Source organism: Danio rerio, chromosome 19 (assembly GCF_049306965.1).
Source record: "Danio rerio strain Tuebingen ecotype United States chromosome 19, GRCz12tu, whole genome shotgun sequence".
Classification (NCBI taxonomy): Eukaryota; Metazoa; Chordata; class Actinopteri; order Cypriniformes; family Danionidae; genus Danio; species Danio rerio.
This window is the reverse complement of record NC_133194.1, coordinates 18,807,901-18,831,463: the sequence shown is the minus strand read 5'-3', so window position 1 is coordinate 18,831,463 and position 23,563 is coordinate 18,807,901. Positions and strand designations below refer to the sequence as shown.

General features: G+C 37.6%; 1 protein-coding gene across 40 annotated transcripts in view; it reads left to right on the top strand.

Annotated features, from left to right (window-relative positions):
• The first annotated feature begins 1,003 nt into the window (after nt 1-1,003).
• thrb (thyroid hormone receptor beta) overlaps nt 1,004-23,563 on the top strand; it is a 143,613-nt gene continuing 121,053 nt past the window's right edge. For 39 of the 40 annotated variants that reach the window (XM_073930518.1, XM_068215030.2, XM_073930525.1 and 36 more), the window contains exon 1: nt 1,004-1,168. The gene's annotated coding sequence lies outside the window, so the exon portion shown is untranslated. The remainder of the gene's footprint in view (nt 1,169-23,563) is intronic. The other variant, NM_131340.1, reaches the window with a different exon arrangement.

Here is a 23,563-nt window from a genome sequence, read left to right as displayed (position 1 = left end):
AACCCAAACAGCAGATGAAATCTCTCAGTAGTTATTCAGCAACATACTGCCCTTCATCAAGACCAAAACACAGCCAAGGAAACTCTCAAAAGGTTTCAGAAAAAATCTACCTGAAGAATGACCTAGTCAGTCACCTGACTTGAATCCAATAGAAAACACAAAAGAAATAGAATTTGATAGACTAGACTGACCATCAGAACCATCAAGATTTTTACACTGTTAAAATTTGTGAATAAAAATCACACCTGAGCAATGCATGTGACTTCATTTTTCTTTAAACTGCCATCACCTAAAATGCCTTTTATATAGAGTATTAAATACATTCAGTAGTTCAGTACAGTAGTTATTACATAACTAGTTTTTTGTTTTGTTTTTGTTTTTAATTTGTATGTTTGTGTTGTTTGGATTTTTCCCCAAACCTTCTTCAATTCCATCTCAGAAAGAAATATTGTACTTAGAAATATTGTTTCAAGGAAAAAACACATTGATTATGTATTGATTGAATAATTATTTTTATTATTATTTCCTCGCTGTATACCCAAATGTTTTGGTGTAATGTTGAATATCTAGTATTTAAACGTACAAATTTAAAATAATTCTGTTTTCTTGTAAAGATATTATTTAATATACATTAATAAGACTTTGGAGCAAAATTTGATTATTCATTTAATGATGATGTATTGGAAATATCATGCACACAAACAAAAATGGTCCAATGATAAACCTAACATTATTTTGTTTAAAATTGTTCTCAACCATTAGATTGAAACAAAAAAATAAAAAGCTAAAGGAAGTATGCGGTTTTGGAATTCTTGTGATTTTTTTTCTTGTGATTTTTTTGTGATATCTCCAGTAAATTATTTATTTGTTCCTTAGATGTTAATGTGAAAATTCTTGTTGTGTTCTTGTTATGCAATAAAAATGTGCTAGTTTTGGGGCTACTGCAAAGGGTTAATCAATCTTTGGCCAGACGTCAAACGCTCTCTGCTTCCCCACAGCGATCAGAAGAGAGAGCTGCATGCTTCTTTCTGTGTCTTCGGGTCCATGTTGGAGTTGATCTGCTCTGCTGGGTCATTTCAGGCCACGTATGTCCGATCACAGGAGCAAACATTAAAGTTACAGAGATATCAATGAAGGACATACACACATGCTGTGTTGCAGCTTCGAGGTGAGTCATTATTTCCTGTGTTCTACGCCCAGTGCAATTAAAACGGCATTGCTTCGCTGTAAAATGTATCTGTGTTAAACATCGAGATCCGACACAACTCGCTATGGCTCCGACAGATAACAGCTGTGTTTTTAAAGTACATGAAATATCGTAACCCTTTTTATGTTTCACACGTTTTTGGAAGCGGATGTTGGTTTGCTGCACTTTCAGTGTCTTTCGACAAATAGATTAAGACTGTGAAGGGAGTTACCAAAGCATCACCTTAGCCTACTCTTGCCCCAAAGCGAAATGCTTCATTTTTGACGTTTTCTGTAATCTGCGTTATGTCATTAAACAATAATGGATTTTGTGGTGCTGCTGTGTTTACTACTCTCTGTTGTTGCTGAAGTTGCACGTATGAAATTATCCATACGCTCATGATTGTCATGGTTGTACCGTTTTGCAAACTTTAGTTTGACATAATAAAATTATTATTTATCATATATTATATATCACGTGTGTCATTGTTTTTAAAACATCGTTATTTAAAATATTAATGTAAGTGTTAATCGTATAATAATAGTGTTTACAAATAAGCAATAATTATAATAATGGCTTTTAACAGACATGCGAAGAAAAAGGAATGCTAAAATGTGGAGAATATTAATGTTCCTCCTGACTTTCTTAAGAGAATTTCTCTGCAGCTGGAGGGTAATTTTGGGTCAGCTGTGTGCCATGTGGATTGATGAATAAATTTAAAAGCCTGTTTAAAACTAAAAAGTTTTTGTAATGAAGTAAATTTGATATATATTGCCATTCAACTGGAACGTTTGTAAATGTAGTTGGTTTAAATATGGAGCTATGTTGATTTCTAGAGGATTTGTAGATGCTTCGTTTCCAATGAGTGCTATGGTTCAATACAGTATGGTACGGGTTGCCCTTTATCAGGCTTTTGTATTTACTGCCAAATGGTACCCTTCTGGTGGTGTGGTGTGTGACAAAGTTGTAGTCAGTATCATTCTTGCTCAAAGAAAAGCAAAATAATAGCAGTATGCGTCATTCAAAGCATTTCTCACAGAACAGATGCATTATTTACATAAAAAACTTGTCTAGATGTTACATTTTACCTGTTACTATAATTTTAATGAACAGCATTTGATGATAGCTGCTAATGTGAATTACTAAGCATCTGTACTGAATCTTTTACTTAATCTCAGGTAACGTGTATTGGCTGAGCGCGAAGATAAATTAAATTAAATTATCGTTTTCATTTTTTTGTTAAGATAGTGAAACAACGTACATATCCAGGATGATGTGAATAAGGTTGTAAAGTACACTGTTCCCTTTGGAGATTTACCAACATGTCCTCGGAAGTCCATATCAAACTTGCAAAGTCTAAACTTACAAGGAGAGAATGCAGGACTGTGTGTGTGTAGGCTACTTAATATTGAGGAAAAGCCCCAATCAGATAGGCGAATATCTAAAGTCCCGCCTTCGTTTTCAGATGTCTCCGTTTTTCCCCATCCACACTGAGACGGAGCAGCAGCATTTTAGAATGAAAACGGCCTCTTCTGCATTTCCAAAACACTGTTTTCGGCGCTCGAAAACTCTGGCATAGTGTGGAAGGATGGCGTAACCGCAGCAAAACTGCGTTTTAAAACGAAAACGCATTAGTGTAAACGGGGCCTTAGAGCCAAGGTACGCATTCACCTTAAGAACCTCATTTCTGTTTCCAGGAGCAATAGCCGCATTTCCACTATCGCGCCAGTGCGAGCCAGGGCTTTAATCGGGCCGGGCCGGTCCAATAGCCCGGGAGGTTGAGAAATGAGGCCAAAATCATGTCGTGTTTCCACTGACGGGCTAGTAGCTCACAGCGCATCACGCAAACACCCCCACAGAACGTCCCAGAATCAAACGTCACACAACCCGCCCACTTCAGCGGCGCCCACTTCAGCGGGAATTAGGCAGATAAAGCACACCATAGAATCATCACGAAACGAAACTATTAAAATGAAAACAACCGAAACAAACAAATGACACGTTACTGTACAGCAGTACATGAAATGTCTATACGCACAGACCTGTGTATTTCCATTCATTACTCGCCGACCGACTGTTGGCATTGTGCGCTCTCGCCACTAACGCAGGGACCCATCACAGTGAGCGCACACATCCATTATATAAAGCCACAGAAATTCTCCTTTATAACTCGATATGGCATGTATTTTATAACATCCTCGTTTTGATTGACGTCTTGTTAAGTGTTTCAGCACAAGAGCGAGTAGCCTAATAAAATAGCCATATTTGTTGCGCTCAGCAGCTATTCACTAAAGCTCTTCATTTAAAGTTTCATTTATAATTTTAACCACATCATATAAAAACATAAACACTTGTTTGAGGATATAGAACACGTTTTGTGTTTGGACTTTTCCCCAATGTGTTTAAGGCTGCGATGCGCAAGACTGGGTGACAGAAAAAAAGGTATAACTTAGGCTAGATTCTGCTTTCACTCACCCAAATAATGCTTTGTTTGCGCGATTTGATTAATATCATCGCATCCAAATACTTTATAAATAATATTTCAAACCTTCTCCAGTGTTTATTGTTTTTAGAAAATATCTAAAACCTTTTTTTTTAGATAGGTCTTTGTAAAATGAAAGTTAGGCTATATGTGGCATTAAAACGGTTTGATTTATGTATTGTATATAGGCTACCTACATTGTTATTGCTAGTTTTTGTTTATTTTATATTGGTTTATTTATTTAATGCGATTTTGTTATATATGATATTTGTAATTCTTTAAATTATATTTCAATATAGCTTAGGCTATTTTATCTAGATATGACACTATATTGTTTAAAGTCTACGAAAGTGTGCACGTAACTTAAGTTATATGTCTTTCTGTTGTATTTATATTGTGCATTATCTCCAAAATAAAGAAAGAAAAAAGCCGCTCGCGGCATCAACAGAGCTGTGAAGGGAGCGCTCTTGCCTGGTCTCACACACACATACAGGCATTTAAACGTGCACAAACATTTTAAACTTGACAAAAACTCTCAAAAACCTTTACTGTCTGCTGTGTCTTTAATATGGTGTAAAGATTATTATGCGTTATTGAAACAAAGGAGGACGCAGCAAAAAATGTCACTATAAATTAAAACTACTTTATAATTTTATGCAGCAACCTTACATTTAAAAGGGAAACATAAGGACAATCATACGCAAAAAGACCCCACACTATAAGGATAGATGTTTTCTTTCCCTTATTTCTTTATTTGTTTGGCGCATGTACTCATGTGCGATCAGAAAACTGCCCGCCTCTCCTTTCACTCCGCCCTGAAGCCCCAGCTGGCCCTCCTTGGCCCAAGGTATTCGGCGGGCCGAAAAGGCCGGCAGCTGGCCCCAAGAAAGCCCTGCTTTGGCCCGATTAGGCCCTGGAAGTGACAGTGGAAACCCCACTGGCCTTGGCTCGCCCTGGCTCGCTCGCTTTAGGCGCGATAGTGAAAACGCGGCTAATGACTTCAGTTTTCTCTTTGTTTAACTGAAAATAGTTTTGCCACCTCCAACTGTTCATTTCATTAGTACATTGGCAGAGGGTGTCAATGTGGCTGAAGTCATTAGTCAGTAAGGCTAAGTAGATCTGAGTGTCATCAGCATAGCTGTGGTCGTAAATTTGTTTCTTTCTCATTATTTGGCTCAAGAGGGAGCATATAAATATTGAACAGGAGAGGTGACAGAATTTAACCTTTTGGGACTCCACATGCCATGGGTGTCCACCTTGACCTATGGTCACCTATACTGCCATATAGCCTGTTCCACTGAGTGGTACGGTACTGTACTGTACGGTTCGGTACTCTTTTATGGCCGATTCCATTGTCAATAGGTGTACCGTACCGGGGTGGGAGTTGGGGGTGCTGTGTTTTTAAGGCTTGAAAAGAAAGTCTGCCTAGCAGTGTTTAGTTCCACATTAAAAGCATAAAGAGTGTTTTTATAAATATTGTAATGGACCACTACTTTCGTCTTCCTCCAGATACGCTCAGCTTTTCTGCATTGTCTTTTCATCATTTGTACTGTTGTTGACCTTCTCCAAGGTCCTTTCTGTCTCCCAGTCCTCTTCCTGACCATCGATGGATTTGCTCTTCTGTGGACTTTGAGCAGTGAAAATTAAACCACACTAAACGTAACTAAACTGAACTTAAACTCTGAAAACTGGACTGACTGTTTCAATTTACTATAATCTATAAAAATAAAGATTTGAATTGAATTGAATAATGTCCATGTCTGGTGACTGGGCTGGACGGAAGCTTACTACTTACCAGATGGAAGCTTTCAAAAGGCATCTGAGGGACTCTCAGGCCATAAGAAACAAAACTCTCTGGTCTGATGAGTCTAAACTTTAACTCTTTGGAGTTAATGCCAGGCATTACATTTGGAGAAAACCAGGCACCGCTCATCACCAGGCTAATACCCTCACTACAGTGAAGCATGATGGTGGCAGCATCGTTCTGTGGGGATGTTTTTCAGCAGCAGAAACTGGAAGACTAGTCAGTATAGAGAGACAGATGAATGCAGCGATGCACAGAGACATCCTGAATGAAAAACTGCTTCAGAGTGCTCTTGACCTCAGACTGGGGCGATGCTTCATCTTCCAGCGGGACAATGACCCAAAGCACACCGCAACAATATTAATGGAGCAGCTTCACAGCAACTCAGTGAATGTCCTTGAGTGGCCCAGCCAGAGCCCAGACCTAGATCCTATTGAAAATCTCTAGAGAGATCTGAATATAGCTGTACACCGTCGCTTCATACTACTTGAGAGGTACTGCAAAGAGGACTAGGCAAAAATTCCCAAACCCAGGTGTGTCAAGATTGTGGCATCATTTTCAAAAAGACTTGAGGCTGTAATTGCTGCCAAAGGTGAATAAACAAAATATTGAGCAAATAGCTGTGAATACTTATGTACTTGTGATCTTTTTCAGGCTTTTAATTTTTAATAAATTTGCAACAATTTCAAAAAAAAAATTCACATTGCTAATATGGGGTATTGTGTGTAAATTTTTTAGGAAATAAATAAGTTTAATCCATTTTGAAATAAGCCTGCATATATAAAAAAATGGAAAAAGTGAAGCAATATGAATACTTTCTGTATGCAATGTATATACAAAATAAGTACCTGTCATCTGTATCTTTATTCTTCACCAGCTCTTTTAAACTCTTGTTAAAATGTATTTATGGGTTTCTAATAGTTCAAAGGGGATGGTAGTATTTATTATTACAAGCTAAAATTCATTATTTTAAATATAGACACGTGACAAGCCCATGCAAATAGAGAAAGCAAAACCACATGCTTTTAAATGTCCTCATAAATAACAATAGATAACAAATTTGATTTTACTTATTGGCATGAAGCTCTTTGTCACAAGAAGATGACAAAGTTGATTTGAGCTTGGGTCGACTATCGCTCGTATATATTGTTACGATATCATGTCTCAAATGTGTGTTAAAAAATAAAGCTATATTTGTTGTCATTCTCCTGGCTTATTGCTTGTGCTAGTGAGGATACTCTGTAGACCAATCTGTAGGCCAATAGTGTAGCGGTCAGTGGAAATTGGCCATTATTAAGTTGTTTGTAAGTGATTTAAAGAGCCCATATTATGGGTTTTTGAAAATTCCCCTCCATGTAGTGTGTAACACAGCTCTAAGTAAAGTGAAGTATCCAGCTAAGGCTTAAATCTGTAAGAATACAGTGTTTAAAACGGTTGATTCATCTATAAAAGAGTCGACTCATAGTGCTTCAAACGAGTCGCCTTGATACGGATTCATTAGGTGTTTCGCCATGACGTACGAACGAAACCAAGTTATTCACGTGCATGCGCAAACCCGGGAGATTTGAAACCTGCGGCCCCGCCCTCTGACGCAGAAACCCAGTCACACACACACACACACCCACAAACACACGCACACAAACATGCCGGTCGATTGAAGTCACACTGCAGATGGAAATTTTCGATTCTCTACCCAGAGATGAAACCTCAGCATTATAACCAAGCAGTTGGAAACTTCTGGAAACTACATGCTACAAAGAATACTTCATCTGCGTTTGTTAAAGTAAGGATCAGTAAAGAGTTACTTACTAATGGACGTCAGGATGAGTTTCTTCCTCCATTTCTCAAATGTAAGTACATGCGATTAAAGTTGCCTCGTTGACTCTAGCTTGCAAATGTATTTAGTTGTGATTTGTTACTTGTAACCGAGTGTACTGTATCAGGTTAACTGGCTATATTCTCTTATTGTGTGCAAAGTCACGTTAAAAACGCGACGCGTGCTGTTTGTTTACGGTCGCTCCGTGGTAGAGGTCTGCATTAAATTAATAAATTTCCGAATCAATCGCGGGAGTGGTCGGTAACAGGTTTAATTTGGGACGGGAGCGGGCTGTCTAGCAATATCGTGGATATTGCTATGCGAATGAGACAGAGCTTTGCCTGCCTGTGTGTCTGCTTGGCGCTTGTGTGTATGTGTTAGTGCGCGCGTATGAGAGAGAGAGAGAGAGAGAGAGAGAGCGAGCTCTGTCTGGCTGTCTCTGGACTGTTTTGCTGGGTGATTTTCGGTTATGTTCTCCCCCGCTCTTTAGCGGGATCGGGCGCGGCGGGCAGAAAACGGGGCGGTTCGGGCACCGGGACAAGAAATTCTAAATATAAGCGGGAGCGGTCGGGTTCAGGCTAAAACCTGGCGGGTGCGGGCGGAAGCTGGAGCGTTGTCGTCCAGAGGTGTGTGTGTGTTTGTGTGTGTGTGTGGCAGCTAAAATCCACGCCTACGCTATGTAGCGCGTATGAACTGTGATTACTTTTATATTGCTGATTAGCTATTGGGCATTTCATTCTCTGACTGAAGGCAGTCGACCAATCGTGACAGGCTGTCATCGGTCCAATCAGCGCAGATTAGCTTCGCGCTAAGGAGGGGTTTGGAAACAAATGAATCACTGGACGATTCATACAGGAGTCGCTGGGATAATTAGGTAAAAATAAATGCAGATTATAAGACCATGAAAGTGTTTTTTGACTTTGCATGCATATTAGACTGTTGTTGGAGACCCTTACAACCAAGATATGACCCTATTTCATGTATAATATGGGCTCTTTAATAAAATGACAGTTGAGCAAAGTTGATATACTGTATAGAGTTTATTCTAAACAAAGGCCTCAAGATTTGTAAGATCATTAAGTGTGTACACAGAAATGTTGTATGTGAGACTTCATATGGCCTCATTCTTTAGGGGCCCTAGAGACTGTTAAAGGGCAGAGGGAGGCCTGGCATCTTTAACCCGCCATGCTTGCGCAACAGTAAACACTGGAAGGAGACAAAATCCTGTAAGCAACTATTTTTCAAAAATAACATTTCACACATTGGCAAAACAAAATAAAATACATTACACTTACTCTGTTTGATTGCCAATTTTAGTTTTATTTAATGTTTTTAACAATGTAATAGTGTTTAATTCAATTAACTACTATTTGCATAAAGTAAACATCTGATTAAATTTTCATTTTTGTAGATTTGTTTTGTATTTCGTCAGGTTTTTGCACAGCCTGCTAATTCTTCTTCTTTCTTTTTTTAAATAAATCATCTGATTATACTGTATTCATGTGGCAGAACTTGCCCCTTTGAATTTCCTGTTTTGTAGCTATACCTATTTGTCTGAAAGATGTAACTACGTTTTTTTAATACATGATTTAGCTTCATTTTATTTTGTTGCAGTTATCAAAAGACAACTTAAGTTCGCTTAAGTATTTAGAATCAGATCATCATCTTCATGTGCAGAGCTGTCAGTGTGGTTTTATTGATGTTATTTATTATGTGTTTGTTTGAATACATTTTATGTTAAAAAGGGTAACTGAAATGTCAAGCAATGATAAATGATATTAATTATTTTGGTCAAAATTGTAATCAAAATTATTTAAAAGGATTATCAGTGTCCTACACATGTTTTTGAAGTCAGAATTATTAGCCCCCTTTGATTTTCTTTTTTAAAAATTTCCCAAATAATGTTTAACAGGGCAAGGAAATTTTCACAGTATGTCTGATAATATTTTTTTTATTCTAGAGAAAGTCCTATTTGTTTTATTTCAGCTAGAATAAAAGCAGATATATTTTTTTAAACAACATTTTAAGAACAAAGTTTTCAGCCCCTATAAGTTATTATTTTTTTTTTTTCAAAAGTCTACATAACAAACCATTTTTAAGCAATAACTTACTTAATTACCCTATTCTGCCTAGTTGGCCTAATTAACCTAGTTAAACCTTCAAATGTGAAGTTAAACTGTATTGAAGTGTCTTGAAAAATATCTAGTAAAACATTATTTACTGTCATTTACATTTAGTCATTTAGCAGATGCTTTTATCCAAAGCGACTTACAAAAGAGGACAAGGAAGCAGTTTACACAACTATAAGAGAAAGAGTAAATGCTATAGGCAAGTTTCGGGTCTGTAAAGTCTAAGAAGGAAAGTTTTAGTAAATTTTTTTTTTCTTTTCCTTCTTCTTTTGAGTACAGTTAGTAGTATATATCTAGAGAGGCAATTGCAGATTAGGAAGTGAAGTGGAGACTAAATAGTTGAGTTTTTAGTCGTTTCTTGAAAACAGCGAGTGACTCTGCCGTTCTGATGCAGTTAGGGAGTTCATTCCACCAACTGGGCAGATTGAACGCGAGCGTTCGGAAAAGTGATTTCTTCCCTCTTTGGGATGGAACCACAAGGCGATGTTCATTCACAGAACGCAAGTTTCTGGAGAGCACATAGATCTGCAGAAGTGAGAGCAGATACGAAGGAGCAAAGCCAGAAGTCGCTTTGTAGGCAAACATCAGAGCTTTGAATTTGATGTGAGGAGCAACTGGCAGCTTAGTGCAAACGGATGGGAAGCGACCACTCGTGCTGCTGCGTTCTGGAGCAGCTGAAGAGGCTTAATAGAGTTAGCTGGAAGCCTGGCTACTAGAGAGTTGCAGTAATCCAGTTTGGAGAGAACAAAAGCTTGAACAAGGAGTTGAGCTGCATGTTCAGATAAGAAGGGTCAGATCTTTCTAATGTTATTGAGTGCGAATCTGCACGATCGAGCAGTTCTAGAGATGTGGTCAGAGAAGTTTAGATACCCCAAGGCTTTTCACCATTTTGGATGCAGTAATGTTTGCCCCATCCATCTGGATTGAGAAGTTACGGTGTAGAGTTGGGTTGGCAGAAACTACAAGCATGTCAGTTTTTGCAAGGTTAAGCTGAAGATGATGATCTTTCATCCAGTGTGAAATGTCCAACAGGCAGGCTGAGATGCGAGCTGGAACCAAGGGATCATCAGGATGAAAAGAGAGGTATAGCTGGGTATCATCAGCATAGCAGTGGTAGGAGAATCTATGTTTCTGGATGACTGGTCCTAGAGATGACGTGTAGATGGAGAAGACAAATGGCCCAAGAACAGAGCCTTGAGGTACCCTAGTGTTTAGATGATGTAGGTTGGACACCTCTCCCCTCCAAGACACCCTGAATGACCTGTCCGAGAGGTAAGATCTGAACCATTGTATAACAGTGCCCACAACGCCCAGTGACTCAAGCGTAGATAGCAGGATCTGGTGGTTTACAGAGTCAAAAGCAGCTGACAAATCCAGCAAGATGAGGACTGATGATTTTGAGTCTGCTTTAGCCAGTCTGAGATCCTCCACAAAATACCATGCCATTGACCAACCAAAAGCTGGTCTAAAGTCAATAGCTGTACAAAAGTAGAATTTTTGTAATTTAAAGAGCATGTTAGTTTGGTGCCTATATGCTGGTCCAAAACACGTGTACACATGTAACTTTTACTTGTACAACTCTAGCTGGTGTCAAGAAAAATATTATTGAAATTATAAAATTTATGACATTAAAAAGTCATGACATTTACAATGGCTTTATAACAATCATGTTTATGGCAAATTTATGACACATTTTGTTGTCTTGGTAATGTCAAGTTGTCATCACAGTTACAAACCAGTCTGTGATGTATTTGTTTATGTCAAGTTGTTATAACAAACAACATCATCTTTGCATTTAACCTGAGTGAAAGACATGTTATATTAATGTTAACAATAATATCCTTGGCAGATTATTTACATTTAAATTAAACTATGTATCAGGACAATACATTTGTTTTTTTAGAGCAAGGAAAGATAAAATGATTATTTGAAGAATAAAATTATTTCCACATGAAAACTTTTAAACTGTAGGTAAAACTTAATTTACCGGCCATTATTTTATTTTATTTTTTAATTACTTATTAATTACCCACCCTCAATTAATTCCTAACCTTTTGATAATTTTTTCTTCTGTTAAAAATAAAAAAGATATTTTGAAGAAAGCTGAAAACCTGGAACCACCAACTTCCACATAATGGGAAAAGAAAATACCAATGGTTACAGGTTTCCAAGAGTCTTCAAAATATTACCATTGTGTTCAATTTTAAAGGTTTAGAACAAGTGAACAGTGACTCAAGGATGAGAGAATTTTAATTTTGATAAACTGCCTTTAAGTAAAAGTATTTCATACACCGTGGCAGTTCAAAATGCTTTACATAAACAGGAATACAAGAGACAAGTGTAAGAAAATAAAAACAAATAATAAAAGTGATTAAAAACAGATTAAAATGTTTTAAAACATATAAAATAATAAGAAAGAAAAGAAAGCCATAATAGTGCGATCCGTTGGACGAAGCAGAGTGCTCATTCAGTAAAGGCACAGCTAAACAGATGTGTTTTCAGTCTTGATTTGAATGTGCCTAATGTTGAAGCACATCTGATCATTTCTGGAAGCTATTCAAGCAGTGGAGGGTGTAATAGCTGAATGTGGATTCACCCTGCTTTGACTGAACTTTTGGATTTTCTAGATTATATCATCCTAATGATCTGAGGAATCGGTTTATATTTAGTGAGCATATCTTTAATATATTGAGGTCCTAGGCCATTTAGTGATTTATAGACAAGTAATAATACTATAAATTCTATTCTGAAGGTAACTGGGAGCCAGTGTAAAGACCGAAGAACAGGTGTGATGTGCTCTAATTTTCTGGTTCTGTTCAGATTCCTGCCCGCAGCGTTCTGAATGAGTGGCAACTGTCTGATTGTCTTTTTGGGAAGACCAGTGAGGAGTCCGTTACAGTAATCCACCCTGCTGGTGATAAAAGGATGAACAAGTATCTCCAAGTCTTCACTGGAAACAAAGCATCTAGACCTTGCAATGTTTTTGAGATGATAGTATGCTGATTTAGTTACTGCTTTGACATGGTTACTGAAACTTATATCTGACTCAAGAATTACACCAAGATTCTTGACTTTATTTTTGTTGTTTGACCCTTAGAGCCGAGGTATGCATTCACCTTGAGAACCTCATCTCTGTTCCCGAATGCAATGACTTCAGTTTTCTCTTTGTTTAACTGAAGAAATATTTAGCACATCTAACTGTTAATTTTATATGCATTGGCAGAGGGTGTCAAGGGGGCTAAAGTCATTAGGCAGTAAGGCTAAGAAGATCTGAGTGTCATCAGCATAGCTGTGGTAGAAAATTTGGTTCTTTCTCATTATTTGGCTCAGTGGGAGCATATAAAGGTTGAACAGGAGAGGTGTCAGAATTTAACCTTGTGGGACTCCCCATGTTATGGGTGTGACCTCAAACTTAATGTAATGCAACCAAAGCCAAATTACTTTAAAACAAACGATTTGTTTAGATTACTTATATTATTGTTTAGATTACTTATCCAGTTGGCTTGTTCGCATCATGCTGGCATTTTGCAAATAACACTGTAAACCAAGTTAAATAATGTTTTATTTATTACCGTCTTATCTCACTTAACGTGTGAGTTAAAGGAACAGAAGTGGGAACTTGTTAACTTTGCACATTACACATGTGGTCTCCCATTATTTACTACAGCAGGTGCAAAATGTCTATATATTAAAGGACACATACTTTAGCCCTTTTTTGAGATTTAATACTAATATTATGGTTCTTCTGAGTGTGCTAATATAGGTTCAGATCAAAACGCAATTCAGATGTTGTTATTATGCTGTGTTAAAAAGTGTAAATTTAGAGGCGTGTACACGGGTTGCTGTTTTGGGGTGTGTTGTTTAACATGATAATGAGTTTCGACTGCCTGCCCAACGTAACAAGGGGGCGGAGCCAAGAGCGCGTCTGCTTTGTGCACTGCATCACAGAGGCAGACAGTAAGAGTCATCATGAGTGAGAGGAACACAATTCAACCCTACATATATGACCCAGACTCGGACACAGATCAAGTAGAGTCGACTGTTGAGGAATCTATAATCCGAATGTGCCAGAATGTGTCAGAGTGGTACATACAAAATATTTTATGTTTTTGTATACTTTTACAGCCGCTATGTAACTATGCATGCGCCATCCGTAATTTGTTTGATAAAGTTCGCGAACGTCATGCGTTACGTCAAACACAGACAAGACATAAAGATATCCACAAAGATAAATTTTGCATTGGTATGATTTATTCGTAATTCATGAATATTGACGTTGACAAATATTGGCAGGTGCTTGTGTGGCAATTGTGAAAAAATGCCAACTGAGGCTAAAAATGCATGCTGCAGGGAGATACCGCAGGTAAATTTCCAGTTTATGTTAACGTTGCTGCTCTAAAGACATCGAATGAGATGATAAACAGCATAACTGTGTCGTGTAATAAGGTTAGAAGACGAATGGATCAACTGGAAGTGCAACCCTCGTACATGACGGAGCATCCAGGAATGGATCCCGTTTGCTTCAATATTTATTCCTTGCAAAATGCATCGAATATATACAAAGCAGACTATGGTCCCCTGCGACTTCGTGGAGTGCAAAAGTGAGTTTAAATAAATAGAAAGAATAGCAGGTTACCTTGTTCATGATCTGCATGCTCGCTTTCTTTTTAAGCACATTAACGCTGTGTAGTCAATAAAATAGCGATAAAGTTGGTTTTATATCCGCACATTCAGAAGTCCCTGTATTGTTTACCATGGTAGTTTAAACAATCGATCGGATTTAGCATGCAAGTATGACTTGTAAACAACATTAAAACTATCTACTTGACTGTAAACAATGTTGTACTTTGTCATTTGCTGCTAATACGATTTCCCTATTTTGAATTTGCAAAGAATACTTTACTGAAATGATACTATTAAGGAGAATGTCCGAATATCTGAATATAAAACCAACTTTACCTCAATGTCAATAAAAATGAAATACGTACCGTTTTTTTATTGCTGCTATTTCTGAGATGACAATTTGAATGACTTCATAAAAGGCTGAGTAATACATGTACTTTTTATTGAAAAATAATTTTAAATCCACTAAACATTAATATATAAACTCTTAAAATATATAAATATCAGTATGGCATAGAAACATCAACCCTTCAGAAAAGATGCTTCAATTCCTGAGTCATATAAAAACTTTATATTGAAATAAAAATTAAAATGTGATTGGCAAATATAAAATGTATCCTTGGGCAAATATAAAATATAAACTCCAAGTTGTGTCACTTTGTTGAATGAAATACAATTGTCCATGAACATTAGAAAGTACAGTATATCTACAAACACATACAAACATATCAAACATACATTGGCAGTTGAATAAACAAAATATGACTTCTGAAATTTTGTTAAAGCTAGTTATTTTATAAAAAATAAAAATGTATATGTGATAACTCCCAAGTTCAAATTGTAGAGCAATTTCTAAAACAATGTTTCATTATTATCTCTCTGTTAGACAGTGCCGCTTTTTGGCTTATCGGAGCTTTGTGAGCTGGTGTTGGGGTTTCCTCGGTCGGAGAGTCCGTGTTGTGATTCCTGCCTGTGTGGTGCTGAAGATTCGAAGACAGTTTCCTGAAGAGCAGGGCAGCTATTTGGGTTTTAGGATAGCTATTGATTGAAGCGGGTCACCCTGCTGGAGATAGCCTCCTCCATCTCAGGTCTATCGTAGGCTGATGATAGAGCAGGTGGTTTGTGAATTCCCAACACTTCATCAACATAGGGTGATGGGTCCACAAACACTTGGTTGAAGATGAGGTCCAGCAGCTCTTCTACATAACCTGTGCAATATAACAGTTATCTCTTTAGTAACTTAATTTTGTATTTTGAGTAGTGAGTTTTCATTGTGAATGTAAAGTGCAATTATTTTTTTTATTTATTGAATTATTAATAATACTATAAACATTTATATACATACCGAAAGTTTGCTGCGTCTTCACTTCTCGGACCCTATACTCTCCTTTCTTTGCCTTTGGAAAGGCAAGCTTGTAAATAGGTTTACCAGTTGCTGATGTGGCCTGGGGACGCCCGGCATTTTCATTGTAATGCAGTGCAGCCAAGTACAACCTAACAAAAAGAAAAATGTAAATGACGTACCATGACAAGACTGTATGGTATTGTAAATATTAATTTCTGATCATTGGCTTTACCTGCATAGCATCCCCAGAAATGGTAATACCACATTTTTGGGTGCAAACCGCAGTATGACGCTGTGGAAAGCTTCAACAGTTGATGTCTGGTGGTGAGGACTTAGCTTGGCCACATCCTTCAATATTCTCTTGTTAGCGAGAACTTTCTCCAGCTTGTAGTATGGCATCGTTGCTAAACAAGCAAAAATTTAAGGTATTAGAGTCTGAATCAAAAACAAATCTGAACAAAGAAACAAGCTCTGTTTTGCATTAGTTTTAATCGCAAAGAATATTTTATTTGTCTGTATACAACTTACCAGCCGACAGCCATTTGTTCTTGTCTCTGCTTATCCGTTGCGGATGCAGACAAGCCAGAAAATTGGGGTCTTCATGTACATGTTTGTCTTGTACATGGTTTAAGATAGAGGTCCACTTTGCCACTCTTTCAGGACCTGTTGTGGATGATGCAGCAGTCCAGTAGATGTGGTTTTTGATGCTACGTAACCATTTACGCAACTTCTCACACCCCTTTATCTGGCATATCTTGTCCAGTTTTTTGAAAATTCCTGGAAATTAAAGAAAAAAAAGACATCAACACAAAAATAATAATAAACATGTAAGAACTGTAAATAGCAATTTAATCTTAAGTAAATGAATAAATTACATTTACTTTCATACCTAAATTACATACCTTTCTCGATATGCCACACATCGTAAAACTGAGTGACATTTCGATCCCTGAGATATTTCTGTATTTGAGGATGTCGGTCTGTGATGATGCATTCCAGATGAACACCGCGGGCATCCCACAGGTCAAGGCTTCTCTTTAGGCCTTCTTTTTCCATATGGTAACTGCCGCCCACCTCATTACTCTATAAAATTTTAAATAAGGTAAATAAATAAGGTAAAAATATATAAAAATCACACATTTTCCATCCAAAATATTATGCTAGTTCACATAACACTTTTCTGTATTACCTGGACTAACTGTAGGTCGACCACTGTGTTAGTTGCAAGGTCCATCATTGTATAACTCCCATACTTGGCCGAGTGACCTTCAAAAACAAACCGTACATAATTATTCTAAACACATTTTTGGAATAATTGTAATGTATTTCATATTTATTTTTTTATTAGACTGTATTGAATTAGAAATTAAATCTTTTGACTAAATACCTGGGGAGTCAGCCCTCATATCTCCTCCAACAATCACATTCTCTCTTCAACTGAGCTGTTCTAGCATTTCACTCTGCCAATTTCTCCACTTGTGGACAATAGCAGGTTCAATGCAAAGTCTTGCATGACGGCGAAATGAATTATATTTAAAAATGTGTAGTTTCATTGCAGCAAATACCTGACAACAGAGAGGAGAATTTTTTGTACAATGTGCATGCACCCTGTGTCAAAATTTATAAAAATTTTATTTTTAAATCTTTTATTTTTCTAAAAGAAATGTGATAAATTTTGATAGATGATTACCTTTTCAACTACAAAAAATGATGCACCGCTCAAGTAGACTGCAGCAGAAAGATGCAGGTTGCCAGCTGGAGTACTACCAATAATTGGCTGACTGTTCCATTTTCTTACAAACTCGCAGTGTGGGCAGACTTGCTGTACGCTCAGAAATGTCCCAAGCCTTTGTGACTTTACATCACATCTCCTCTGCAACACTGGGCAGTCACTGAAGAGCTCCATGAGGCATGTTTCATAGACAATGAACTTGGCAATGTTATGAACTGGGCATTCTTGGATTCTGTAAAAATAAATATACACATTAACATAATTTAAAAAAAATGATGATGAATGTTATGATGACAATACACAATCTTTCAAATAATTTACATAATGCATAAACTCACGACAAGTCTGTTGGTTCAGTTGCAGATGTGCATTCCTCTGCAGGGTCAAATGTCACATCCGAGTCTTGGGCTATAATTTTTGACTCTGTCAAAGTCTCTTCGGCTTCTTTTTCTTCCTCCTCCTCCTTCTCCTTCTCCTCCAGCTCCAGACGAGGTCTTTTTAGTGAAGGTTTGAGGGGTGTTGAAGTCATAAACGCAGTAGAGGACGCTGATGGTACAGTCAGTTCAAAACTGGATACTGTTGTCTGGACACCTATAGTGTAATTTTATGATTAATCTCATTGCACGTTTATAAAGATAATAAAACACGTTTCTAATGCAGCAACTTAACATAAACTGAGAAATTTTAACTTGTACTCCTGCATTTAGCCTGAAGCGTCCTTAAACACAACTGGGTACCAACACTGTGTAAAGATGTGTGAAAAGTTTCTGTCTGGCAAGCAACATCCACCTTGTTGCTCTTTGTCGACGTCGTGGCCTTTGTAAGAAAACATAATTTTTTTAAAATGACCATTATTTGATTAAAACATAACGATCTTATTGTAAACAACTGCAGACCACGTGCAAGTACAGTGAAAAAAATTACAACAAACATCCCACATACAAAACAAACTTTAGCTGTAACTTAGTCAGTGGTAATGCTTTATTACAATGTTTAATTTTTTCTACCGTTTCTGTTTCTGATGGCTAAAACCCCTTTATGTACACATTACCACTTAAAGCTTCGAGTATTTAGACTGTTTTAGAAAAGCACAATAGCTGTAAACGCGCAAACATCCGAAGTAGCTTTAGCCGCAGATGCTATTCATTTCTGCTTAACATTACAGTATACACATTACAACAAACATCCCACATAAACAACAAACTTTAGCTGTAGTCAGTACTGGTTACTGCTTTATTACAATGTTTATATTTTTCTACGGTTTCTGTTTCTAATGGCTAGAAGCCCTTCTTGTACACACTACCACTTATAGCTTCGATTATTTAGACTGTTTTAGAAAAGCATAATAGCAGTGAACACGTGCAAACAAACATCCGAAGCAACTTTAGCTGCTTTTACCTTTTAGATGCTATTCATTTCGGCTTACCATTACAGTACAACAAACATTTAACAACAACAAACTTTAGCTGTAGCCAGTGGTACTGCTTTTTACAATGTTGCTATTTTTCTACGGTTTCTGTTTCTAATGGCTAAACCCCCTTCATGTACACACTACCATTTGCAGCTTCGAGTATTTAGATTGTTTTTGAAAAGCACAATAAGAGGTAAACACGTGCAAACAAACATCCGAAGCTACTTTAGCCGCAGATGCTATTCATCGGCTTAACATAATTATAATGCTAAGGCTAGAAGTACATAAAATGTAATACTTACTTGATGTGAGGCAGGATCACGTATTGTAGGAACTGATCCAGTTTTCAAAAACAATTTACTCGCGAATCCGGAGTTGTATTGTCCCGCGTTCTCGAGGCAGTCTACGCTAAAGTGGTTAGCGCAAACATACAACAGTTTTGGTACATTTTCAGGCACCTTGTCTTCAAAGATAAAACTCAGCCACTTAAGCCTCTGTTGCTCATTTGCTTACGGTGAAGGCTCTTGTGCTGAGCCTTACATCCTAAAATAGCACAAGGGTGTTCTCTTGGTGGCATCGCTTCGACGTAAACGCTGATAATGGCGGAAACGGCAAACTCAGGATATGTTAATGCGCGCAGCTGTCAATCAATTCGGTGGGCGGGGGGATCACACACCTACGTAATGGTGCGATCGATTTGAAAACAGCTCCAATTGGCCGACCCTTTTTTTTGTAGTTAAATTGAAAAAAAAGGACTGGGTGTGTTCATATCACCCCAGTATGATGGTCTATACACTATACCAACACACAGATCTGTCCAAACTGCTTGAAAAGAAGATTTTTTACAATAGGTGCCCTTTAAACATTTATATTCGTTATCTACTCAATCCGAAAATATTTTACTCTTCTTCAAAACTGTGTAAGAGTGCAGCGCTTCCCTGACGATCCACGCAGACAGTCTGTTGAGAACAGCACATGACTAGCTTGTGATTAATATGCATGTTCTGCCTTTGAGCGTAACTTTTTTTTGTTTATTCATGAGAATTTGCATTTGTATAATGTTATCATTTGTATCAATCATCACCATATGGAGCAAAGGAATACAAAGTGTGTTTGCACAAAACTCCTTGTTGACTTTTTGACCACACTTTATTTGTAAATTTTGTTGTATTTTCAAGCAAACAAATAAATTACAAAACAGTGCTAAAATAAAGGTTTGCGCTTAACAAACAAAAGCATGAAATTACATATGCAGACTAGTAGATGTTAGGGTTTTGACGATGAGGAAATTTCCCCACCAGTTAATCGACATGTGACAACACCGGTGGTACCGTGGGGGTGGGGGTTTTCTCTTTTTTTCTGCTTTTAAATAGCTTATAAATGCGTGCGTATAATACTTTCACTTTCAGTTTTGCGAGAATTGCCAACACGCCTGTCAAAGAGCTGAACTTCGGAAAAAGTGATCACTGCGGTTGCCGTGATGGTTGCTTTGTTTCTCTGCAGTTGGCTTACTAATGGTGCGGCATTGCTAAATCACTCGTTGTAATAAAAAAATATGATTAATTATTATTAACATTTTGAGATGATGGTCACGTGATTTTTAAAATGAGAGTATGCGTTGCATATTCATGACTATAGATCTTATCTATCCGCGACCCACCCAAAGTTAAACATCAAGTAGGTGCATTGAAGGTGCGTGTATAAATTAGTTGTGTTGCCTCCAGATGCTGCCACCTTTGTCAGGCAAAGTTTGGAGACTGCCTCATTAACGTTTTCAGGTTCTCTTTTTGCATTTGGTTTGAACCCAAAATATTGCCAAACAGGAGCTTTTGCATTGCGTTTTGACACAAAATCGTCCACCATTCTCTTTCTGTAAATTCGAATCTTCTCTTCTTTCGTGATATGTGAAATATAATGCATTAGCTATGTTCAGATTATAATTATAGTGCATGCTATCATCTTAAGTAAATTATTTAGAATTATATTTCCTATTTAATTCAAATAAATATTTTATAAAAAAAAAAGAATACTTAAAAAACAAACAAACATATGTGAGGACAGTGTCACTTTGGAAATGTGATGCCAATGGTGTTGCATCTTAAAACAGGTAACACCGTCAACACCGTCTATCGTGGCAAGCCTAGTGGATGTCTTTAGTGGAGTGAGTTTCCACTGATTCCTTACTCCATGAAAGTAAAGGAGTAAAGTAAAAAGGCCAAATGTAGGAGGCTCATTATTTATCCTTGCACAGATGGTCTGTTTAACTGTTTTCTCATTAGTGAAGCATTCAGTTTTTTCATTTGCAAAGTCCGCCATGTAAATAGCAAATGTAGCATGACACAACGAAACTGAATCTTAAAGGGAATGGGAGATGAGACTCTGATTTTATGCACATTATCCTCTAAACACACCCATAACTCATTAGGAGAATAAGCACAACCCTGTTGGACCATGCGCCAGGACACAGACCATATTTTTTTAATTCTTAAAATAACAAAAGCGAATTCGAACACACCCTTAATGCTTTTAGGCCTTACACAGGGTGCTTAGATTGTTTAAAGAGCCCATATTATACATGACATAGGGTCATATCTTGGTTGTAAGGGTCTCCAACAACAGTCTAATATGCATGCAAGGTCAAAAAACACTTTCATAGTCTTATAATCTGCATTTATTTTTACCTAATTATCCCAGCGACTCCCGTATGAATCGTCCAGTGATTTATTTGTTCCCAAACCCCTCCTTAGCGCGAAGCTAATCTGCGCTGATTTTACCGATGACAGTCTGTCGCGATTGGTCGACTGCCTTCAGTCAGAGAGTGAAATGGCCAATAGCTAATCAGCAATATAAAAAGTAATCACAGTTCATACACGCTCGATAGTGTAGGCGTGGATTTTAGCTGCCACACTATGGCGAGTGGATAGTGCCACGGATAACCGAACGAAGGAGACAGTCGTGTACTCGCCATACCACACACAAAAAAAACACACACACACCTCCGGACGACATTGCTCCCGCTTCCGCCCGCACCCGCCAGGTTTTAGCCTGAGAACCCGCTCCGTTTTCTGCCCGCCGCGCCCGATCCTGTTAGAGCGGAGGAGAACACAACCAAAAATCACCCAGTATACAGTCCAGACAGCCAAGCTGTCTGTATAAACACACACACACAGCACCAAGCACACAAAGCTCGTTCGCTCTCTCTCTCTCTCTCTCTCTCTCTCTCTCTCTCTCTCTCTCTCTCTCTCTCTCTCTATCTATCTATCTCTATCTCTCTCGCTCTCTCTCATACGCGCGCGTGCGCACTAACACACACACAAGCACCAAGCAGACTCTCTCTTTCTAATTCGCATAGCAATATCCGTGATATTGCTAGACAGCCCGCTCCCGTCCCAAATTAAACCCGTTACTGACCGCTCCCGCGATTTATTCGGAAATTTATTCCCGCGGCTGTCCCCGCGCCAGATTTCTGCGGCGCGGGAATAAATTTCCGAATAAATCGCGGGAGCAGAACTCTAGCACGGAGCTCCATAAACAAAGCAGCACGCGTCGCGTTTTTAACGTGACTTTGCACGAGATAAGAGAATATATCCAGTTAACCTGATACAGTACACGCGGTTACAAGTAACAAATCACAACTAAATACATTTGCAAGCTAGAGTCAACGAGGCAACAACTTTAACCGCACGTACTTACACTTGAGAAATGGAAGAAACCCATCCTGACGTCCATCAGTTACTCTTTACTGATCCTTCCTTTAACAAACTCAGATGAAGTATTCTTTGTAGCATGTAGCTTCCAGAAGTTTCCAACTGCTTGGTTATTATGCTGATGTTGCATCTTTGGGTAGAGACTCAATATAATATCCATCTGCAGTGTGACTTCAATCGACCGGCATGTTTGTGTGCGTGTGTTTGTGGGTGTGCGTGTGTTTGTGGGTGTGTGTGTGTGTCTGGGTTTCTGCGTCAGAGGGCGGGGCCTCAGGTTTGAAATCTCCCGGGTTTGCGCGTGCACAAGAATAACTTGGTTTCGTTCGTACGTCATGGCGAAACACCAAATGAATCGGTATCAAGGCGACTCGTTTGAAGCACTATGAGTCGACTCTTTTATAGATGAATCAACCGTTTTAAACACTGTATTCTTACAGATTTAAGCCTTAGCTGGATACTTCACTTCACTTCACTTAGAGCTGTGTTACACACTACATGGAGGGGAATTTTCAAAAACCCATAATATGGGCTCTTTAAAAGAGCCCTTAGTCATATAGTAATATAAAAAAAAACATAAGAAAAGACAATACTGTTTTTTAAGAAGCACAGTTGTTAGTTTTACCAAAATATATATTTTTCTATTTTAATGATAATTTTAATTAAACTTCTACTAAAATTCTGATGAAATTCTCATAAATGTCCATCCATGTTTTGAATGTGTGTTATGTTGTAGTTTCAAAATATTAACATTAACATTTTGAAATGAAAACAAATTAGTTGTTCTAAATATATTTTACATGACAGAACCTTTCCTGAATCATCATGTAATAATAATAATAATAATAATAATAATAATAATACTAATACTAATAATAATAATAATGAGAAAAAAATAGCAGGAAGTGATATGTCCATGATTGATGCTTTCCTCCTCTGCAACAGTTTTAAAGGACTGTTATGTTTTTAAGCATGCATAAAAAGAGAATATGGGCCAGTTATTTTGAGATGGCTGAGAGCTGTGAAATTTTCTTTATATTTTTCCGATTCCTACTGTTTCCTGTTTTCCTGTCAAAGTTGTTACACAACTTTTTGATTATCATTACCAAAACAAGTTTTCTACAATTAGATTTTTTTTAATTGTTTGACCATTATGTCAAATAATCACATCACACCACTGTTACAGAAGGTAGAAATACAAGGACAGTATGTAAAAAATAAATGAAAAGTGAAAACAAAATGACAAAATCAAATTGTTTTGAAACGATAAGAATCAAGTAGGATTAAAAGGATATCACAAGTGCTCTTGCATAGACATGAAGAAAGCTCTT